The sequence below is a fragment of the Mus caroli genome, unplaced genomic scaffold (genome assembly GCF_978045245.1).
Source record: "Mus caroli unplaced genomic scaffold, Mus_caroli_1 scaffold_7, whole genome shotgun sequence".
Taxonomy (NCBI): Eukaryota; Metazoa; Chordata; class Mammalia; order Rodentia; family Muridae; genus Mus; species Mus caroli.
Window position 1 is genome coordinate 41,784,390 of NW_028227262.1, and position 8,948 is coordinate 41,793,337.

The 8,948-nt window shown below is 40.2% G+C and overlaps 1 long non-coding RNA gene across 1 annotated transcript; it reads left to right on the forward strand.

Moving 5' to 3' along the window:
- Nucleotides 1-1,979: 1,979 nt before the first annotated feature.
- Nucleotides 1,980-6,194, forward strand: LOC147003862 (uncharacterized). The gene is made up of 3 exons (XR_015047500.1): nucleotides 1,980-2,046; nucleotides 2,785-2,928; nucleotides 5,477-6,194. It is a non-coding gene; the product is annotated as an uncharacterized LOC147003862 (long non-coding RNA).
- The last annotated feature ends 2,754 nt before the right edge of the window (nucleotides 6,195-8,948 follow it).

Here is an 8,948-nt window from a genome sequence, read left to right on the forward strand (position 1 = left end):
ACCTTCTGCCTATGAATGAAGTATAAACTCTTAGGTTTTGCTCCAACACCATGTCTACCCACCAGCTGCCATGCTCCACACAATGATGGTCATGGACTCTAACCCTCTGAAACCATGGGCACCAAAATAAATGCTTTCTTCTGTAAGTTGCCTTGGTCAGGGTTTTGACATAGCAATAGATAAGTAACTAAGATGCTTGGCTTACCTGGCTATTATCATAGTCTTGACACAATATCAAACAATAAGGAACACACTAGGAAAGAAGGACATAATAGAAAGGAACTAAGTAAGAGTGATAGACATCTCTTCATTCCTAATCATCCGTGGGATGATGAGAGGGATAGATTATTGCAGCAGGATTTTCCCAGTCCAATACATTAGTGCAAAGGGGGTCTGTGATTGGATAGGAAAAAGGGAGGCAGAGCTAAGAGTTACAGAGACAGGGAGCCTCAGGGGTAGGGGCAGGAAGATGACTGAACCTGCATGGCATTTATCAGCCACAAGTAGCTATGATTTCACAAGGTTAGAAATATTGGGATAAAGCCTTTATCATGATCAATTGGCTCTGAAATTATTGTATTGCTATCTTGTAAATTGTGATTTTATTGATACATAAATCTGATTGGTTAATTAAGCTTTAAAAGTCAGCCGGGCGTGGTGGCACACGCCTTTAATCCCAGCACTTGCGAGGCAGAGGCAGGCAGATTTCTGAGTTCGAGGCCAGCCTGGTCTACAAAGTGAGTTCCAGGACAGCTAGGGCTATACAGAGAAACCCTGTCTCTCGAAAAACCAAAAAAAAAAAAAAGCTTTAAAAATCTTGATTCTACCAGGTAACTAGATGTTGAGATGGCTGACCGTGGGGAGACATGGCCCCACTAGAGAGATGGCCCCGCATGTGGTCCAGTGTGACTGGAGACTTGGCAGGCCAGCAGGAGCCCAGGAGCATTGTCTGTCCCGTCAAGAGTTGGCAGGTTCATTTTTTAAATATTTCCCGCAAGAATAGATGCCATTATCCATATTGAAAGATTCTACTTTGTATGTGTGTACCTGTTTATACTTGGGAGGAACAGAAATTAAATGAGAGAGCTGATTAACTTCATGATAAACTTTATTATAATGCTTTGTCTCCACCCCAACCACTGCTTACTCAGAAAATGTGGGATTGTTTCTTATAATTACTTGGGTCTTATTACTCTGTGTATGTGTATGTGTGGCTGCCTGTACATGGGACATTGTCTGTGGGAAGTGAAATCTGTGTTAAGAGCATATGTCAGTGTGTGACATGTAGTCGGTATACATCAGAGTAAAGGGAAGACAGACTAGAAGGTGTGTGGCTATGACTCTCCTCCATGGATCCTCCTGTCAGCTCTTTCATTCATCAGTAGGATCTCTACAAGAATAAAGCTGTTCTGTGTAAAAAAATGTTCATCTGACAATACATAGGCAACTTTCTGTGTGCAGCAAAACATAATAGACTTTAATGAAATTGACACTTCATGCCTTGTTATTTCTGTGAACCATTCTGATGAAAGCTCAGATTATATTAAAAGGCCAGTGGACTACTAGTGTTTGAAGGAATGGAACACCCTGAAGCTCATATACTCTAAAACAAGGACATTAATACTTTCTCTCCTCTGGTTTCCAGCCTCAGAGACCATGAAACTAATTCTCACTGTGATCTTTGCTTATAATTCATGGTCTTTATTTTTCTCGACATCATAGTTACTAAAAAAGTAGAGGTGATTTTTCTATATATTTAACCATCTTGTTTCAACTCATAAATCTTCTTTTGGGGGTATCTCTGCTTGAGAATCTCATGCTTGACACTTAAGCCTTCAAGAAATGTCCTAATAAGGAAAGTTAAGGTTGGGGACATTGCTAGTAACAATGGGAGTTGCTCCTGGATTCTCCTTCTAGAACCTGGCATAACCATATTTGTGTTGCTATGACAAGAGTACTTGAGGCTGAGTAATGTATAAAGAAAAGAAGGGCCTTTTAGATTATAGATCTGAAGTCATGGAAGGCCAACAAAGATGGGTGTATCTGGTAAGGTACAATCTTGCATTATAACATGGCAGGTGACCATATGAAGATAATGCATGGCAGAGAGGTGTCATACCCTTAGAAGGGGGGAACAGACATCAGAGCTGGCATGCTTTACTACAGACTGCTCATATTCAATCAAGAGTTACACTATTCTCACAAAAACACATGGCTCTTCTTTAAACCCCATGGCTCTACACACTGCATCAAATATCAAGAATGGCAAAAACTGCATCCAAACCATAGAATCTGTGGTCTCCCAGTCTGAGGACAAGACAGTTGCTCAAAGTGTATGACTTCAAAAGCCAACTAGGGATTGTTCCCACATTCTACCTCTGTCTTGGGAAGGTAATGGGCCAGTGAGAACCCCAATATATAGAAGTATTAGAGATTTATTATGCAACAGCATGAATGTATCTAACACTACTAACCTGTACCCTTAAAATAAATAGGGTGGGAACTAGAAGGTAGCTCAGTGGGTAGGAACATTTGCTACCCAAGCATGAAAAACTGAGCTCATGTTATAGCACTGCAGTGATTTAAATAAGAATGACTCCCATAGTCAAATATATTTGAATGCTTAATCATCAGGGAGTGGACTAATTGAGAAGGATTAGGAGGTGTGGTCTTATTGGAGGAGGTGTGGTGTGGCCTTGTTAGGCGGAAGTGTGTCACTGAGGTTTTGAGATTTTTTTGTTGTTGTTGTTTGTTTTGTTTTGTTTTGTTTTGTTTTTAAAAAAGCTCAAGCCACCAAGACCATGGACTCTTTCATCCTGCTGCCTGTGGACCTGGATGTAGAACTCTCAGCAATTTCTCCTGTACCATGTCTTCCTTCATGCCACCATGCCTCCCACTTGGATGAGAATGGACTAAATCTCTGAAATTGTAAGCAAGCCTGAATAAAATGTTTTATTTTATAAATGTTACTGCAGTCATGATGTCTCTTCACAGCAATAGAACACTGCCTAAGATAAGCACCATTATGGACATGAGTGTGCTTATAACCCTAGATATGCTAGGAGCAGATGGGAGAAAGGCTGGGGATTGCTAGTAGCCAGCCTAGCTCTAGGTTCAGTAAGAGACTCTGTCTCAAAGGAGTAAGATGGAGATAGATAGACCAGAATATGTACTGCACACACATATGCCACACACACACACACACACACACACACACAGAGAGAGAGAGAGAGAGAGAGAGAGAGAGAGAGAGAGAGAGAGAGAAAGCATATGTCTGAAAATCCAGTGATTTGAAGACTGAGGTAGGAACATTGTGAATTTGAGGCTAGCCTGGGATACACAAAGTTTTTGAGACCAGCTTGTACTACATTGCAAAACCCTATTCCACAAAACCAAAGGGAAAATAGTAATTAATTTTATACTGTATGTTACACCATAATTTTTAATGTTTGTGTGTTATTTAGAGGTTCTTGGATCTCTTAAAAATCTCTAATCTCCCCACACACATACCAAAAAAGTACTGTGGTAGCTTTATAAGCATCACAACCCATAGTGTGGGTTTCAGGTTGAAAGTCCTGGGGGGGAAAAAAACTATCTCAGTTCCCTTTCAAATCTCACACTCTGTGACTTACCTGGATAGATCTGAGGGGGCAAGGGTATTTGCAGTGGAGAGAAGATAGAACCTAAGAGCTTTATGCTCCGAAAACCTGTCCCCCTGGGCTGTCAGCCTCTGCTTTTCATCAGCAATAAAACTTCCCCACAGACATTTTTATCATGTCCTGCTGGAACAGATCAAAAACATATATATCAGGTGGATTTATTTCCATATATTTTCAATGACTTGGCAGTCTCTTCTTAGCTGAAATATGGCTGAAGTGATTTCATCACGTTTGTAATGTAGCCCACTTTGTGCATCTGAATGATAAATGGCTGATTCACAGGTTGGTAAATAAGGAAACAGACATCTGCCGTGCCATATAGTTTATATGAATCAGTTTTATGTGATGTGCCATGCATCCTAGAGCTTGGAAAGAGGTTACAGTGCATCTTGGTCACACCACTGACTCCTGTGGGTATTTGAGCTCTTGTGCTGTCTGCTACAAGTTTGTCTATTAGGAAAACCAGTCTCGGGGCTTTGTGTTAAACAGTCTCAGGATATTCAGACATCTGGTTCCATTCCCCAAGGTAGTATTTCGGAAGGCAAGGGTGAGGATTGTAGTCTTTGTGAATATCTGAGATCACTGCTTCAAACATATGTTACAATGTGTGAGATAGGTTTGATGGACTCCTTATGAGCCATATTCAGTGTATTGTTACTCCTTAAATTTAAAATGTCAAAGGCTATGCCTACCTTCCATGCATTCACTTTCGAGGATTGGTGTGTCCTCTCAGATAGACAAAGTAGATTGAGTACTGGTTTCAGTCATAATTAGCTTTACTTGTCAACTTGACAAACTTGGGAAGAAGAAACATCAAGGGAAGAATTACCTGCATCAGACTGGCCTGTCACAGCTCTTGTAGGGGCACTTTCTTAATTGATACTTGTTTTAGGAGTGTCCAATACACTGTGGGCAGTGGCATGCCAAGGCATAAAAAAATGTTGGATGAATGAAAGCCTGGACACAGGCTAGTGTGCAACATTCCTCCTTGGTCCTTACTTCAATTATTAGCTTATTTTTCTGCTTTGAGTTCCTGCTATGACTTTCCTGGATGGAGGACTACCATCTCTAAGACAAATAAACCCTCTCTTTCATCCAAAGATATTTTGCTCAGTGTTAAAATATGTATCATGGTATTATTTAGTAGTATCCAGAGGTCACATTCTAAATCTGACAAACAAAGCCTATAACAAGAGTTCCTCTTGAAATCTCAAAACAATCAGTCTAACAAACAAACAAAAACAAACAAACAAACATTCATAATGATCTGGGACATATGGAAAACCAAGATTTGTCCCTCGATATTTCCTATAAGGTTATAGGAAACCTCAGGTTTTCCTATAAGTTGAGTTAGATCATGGTCATGACTTTGATTGAGTATTGTCTAGATAGGCTTTTTTTTTCTTTTCTATTTGACCAGGAAGAAAAAAATGAAACTGAGTCAGGTGGCCCTCAGTGCTGTCTCTTATGGTTGCTATACTTGGTCCAGTCTAAGCCACGTCCATCTTTTTAACCAAGGTTCACTATAGGAGCCTTTCTATAAACACTAGTATTTAAAGATCCATGTCTATATTGCAAAGTGTCATTAGAGCAGGTCCTAAAGGTGGGCACCAATAAGAGATCTAACAGGTCATTCTTGTCTCCGTCATGGGTTCTTCCAGAGCACATACCCACTAAACAGTATAGGCTATAGAACAGCAGGTAGTGTAGTCTATTGTATATAGATTTAAAATAGTTTTAAAATACATTGTTGATACTTCTTATCATCTGCTAAATACACCTTTTAAATCTTTCCTTTGGTTTTGCTCCATTCAAAGAGATGCATTTCAGGCTGGGTTGAGAAACTGCCATAAAGGGACAATCCTATGTAAGAAGATGATGCTGGCTCACTGGGAAAATAGATGTTGAATAAGGCCTGGAGGAAGGTGATATTTAAATAGTCCAAGACTGAAAGACTTCTCTGCCAAAGGAAAGGACCAGAAAAAGCTTGCAGGTGGCTTCAAGTAGCTCGCATCAAAGTACAACTACACAGCTTGTCTGGAGGCAAAGGCACAAATGTTTGGAACCTGTAATTGCAAGGCTTGAAGACCACACAGGGGAGTTTTAATTATTTGGAAGAGAATGAGTGGAACTTAAAGTGAAACAAAAAGAAGAGCACCGAAATCTTAAGAGTATTGGAAATAGCAAGTCAGGAGGCTGGTGAACGAGAAGCACAGATCTGAGCTCACCAAGATGAAGATGTTGGAGGTGGAGTGGAGCTTCCTAGCTAAAAGTGACTTTTTCTATTCCCTGCGCCCATATTAGGCAGCTCATGAGCCTGTTAACTCCACCTCCAAAGAAAGTGATGCCCGTTTATCCATTCTGAGGTCAACTGCACTCAAGTGCACGCATGTGCACACTTGCACACGTAAAAATAAATTTTAATTGGCGTGGAAAGGAAAGGCAAAGAGTAGGAAAAGATAGTCTGTGTAGACCACCACAAATTTATCAGTGAGCTTCACAAAAGGATAAGGAGCCCTGGAAGTGTGAAAGACAATTTAGGTGAGTCTCTGCATTTCTGTCTCCCCAAGTGTTATTGGGCTCCTTGGATCAAATTAGAAGGTAAACAAATGGCAGTGCTGTATCAATCTGCTCCCCACCCACATGTTAAGTTTCTGTCTGTGGCTCGAAACTCTTGTTTTGACATGGGAAGACTATAGGTCAGCATGACCAAGGAACTGAAGACTTTTTCTTTCTGGATCATATTAACATGGATGACCAGCTAAACAGAAAAATGGAGAAGGGCATTGCTAGCAGACTGGAAAATTGCTTTGCTGTAGAGGTAGCAGCTTGAAGGATTTCTATGCTTTGCTCTGCTTGGTTATTTATTGCCTTTTAGTGGTTTGAAAAACAGAGAGCTAGAAGTGAACCTTTGACCCATCTTTTTAATATTATGAGACTCCACGATGCTGTGGCTAGATTTTCAGGATCTTTGCTTACAACTTTCTGAGGTCAGGGGGTCACTGCTCTGTCATCATGCTTTGGCTGTTCTCCCTGTTTAAAACTTCAGCATCTGATAGCTTTCTCTGAATTTTCTGTGTCACAGAAGCACACACACACACACACAAAACAGAGAGAGAGAGAGAGAGAGAGAGAGAGAGAGAGAGAGAGAGAGAGAGAGAGAGAGAGAGAGCCTGTCCACTATCATCTTCTTAGGTTTATGAGCCTTTGAAAACCTTAGGTTACTTAAAAAATCAAATGGATGCTATTTAAAAGTATCTTGGGAGATTTGGTTCGCATGTCATCCACATGCAATAGGAATCACACTAAGGTTAAATCCAAGCTTAGAGAGGAAGATTTCCATTTCTTTACTTGCATTCTTTCTTTCATTCGTCCATCCTTTCCTTTCTGAGAAAGATTCTAGATAGATATCCCAGGCTAGCCCGAAAGCTTGCAGTTCTCCAGCCTCAGCTTCTAGAGCACTAGAATTATAAGCAATTCAGTATGATGCCTGGCTGTTGCCCAAAAAAAAAAAAAATATTAAGCTGAAATTTTACATTTGCTGTAGCTATCCTCAGTCACCATGGCAATCCACACAGCAAAAGGGATATGGCAGAGTCAAGTGTCATTTCATGCTTTGGTGCTTCTTGGTTTATCGTGTAACTGATTAACTCAGCTTGGTATTATTTGACAATCTGCATTTTACTTATCACTATCGTCATCTGGGGATTAGGTGATAACACAAAAAATAACAGATATATTCTGAAACATTTAGGAAGGGAACAATTATAAAAAGCCACATTATGAATCTATCACTTCATGAAAGATAACTCCAGATCCTGTTTACATCCCCAGCCTCCTTGCACAGATGATGGGGAAAAAAAAAATAAGAAATAGAAAGCTTTCAACAGTTCTGAGTCCACTTCTAATGCTGGACCCTCAGATTGAAAGTTGCAATGTTCTGCGATCTCATGCAGTGAAGATATGACATTGTCCACCAGATTTATTTTCCCTAACATGAGGAGGAAGTTACTCTCCTCCACAGCGGAGTCACTTTTTACTTCTCTAAGGCTTTCTTTGTTGGTCCATGCTTTCTCAGATCAGTCAAATAACCAGCTATTACGTATATGAACACATTTAAGCATTGTATTAGAGAGCTCACTGTCCCTATCTTGTCATGTTTCTTAGATTTCTTATCCCCTATCAGTACTCTCTCCAAATCCTGGTTTATCACATTCCCTGTCAAAATAGTGTATTTGGTATTAAGCTAGCATTAGTGTTATCTAAAGAAATTGGAACCCCTGGTATGAGCTAAATACAGTGCTCTTATTAACAGAATCAGAGAATGTGTTGGCTTGCATGAGCACACAGTAACCACGGATCCTGGTCCACATATCCATGGTACATTTGTGCAGTTTTATAATTTGGACTTCAGTGAGAGTCTGTAGATACATCCCCAGATAATTTTCTTTTAGTGCTAAAAGCTCCATAATGTTTTCTACCTTGTTAATAGCAAAATCCTATTTAAAGTTCTAGAGATGATACAGTAGCCAGTGCAAGGTTCTAGGTTCAATCTCTGAACCTCTACCACTGATACAAAAAGTCCTCTTCAGATGCCAGACAGAAGCTTCTAATCAGAGGAGAATCCTCACCAGCCTGCCTGATATTCGTTCAGCCCTGTGAGAAAGTACCTCATGTCACCATTGAGAGACTTCGGAGACGCAGCAACGAGTCCAGCATGAACAGAACACCTGACCAAAAACTCCCTTCATTGTGAAAGGGATGGAATTTCACATCAGGCATTTAAATGCGACCATCCAGAATAGTCTAAAGATATAAATCTAAAGTCAGCCTAATAGCATGTCCTGGTTGGCTTGATACCTGGTAGAATTGGCTCGCAGGGTGCACTTCTCTGTGCCTGCTGTGGATGTTACATGCCCTGGAGGGACTAGCATTTCCATAAACTCATTCAAGGAATTTAGTGCTCCAGAAGCGCTTGTATTTTTCAAGCTTCCAAACTTGCCCCTCAGGTGCCATAAAAGATTAAGCTTGCCTCATTCGCAGGAAGTAGATTTTCTTTAAAATTCTCATTTCAAATGTATGTAATAAAGCATTCTGATCTTCCCCATGTGTAAAAGAGAAACAAAGAGAATAGAAATCATGAAACAGAAAATATTTTTTAGAAAATGCTTCTTCTCCAGTGTCTGGGAGGGGGGTTGTTCCATTGTGCAATAATTATGTTTTCCTGATGTTTCCATAGTGAGTAGCCTAGCTTTTGCAAGACTTCAGTATTTTAGCAGCATAATGGTT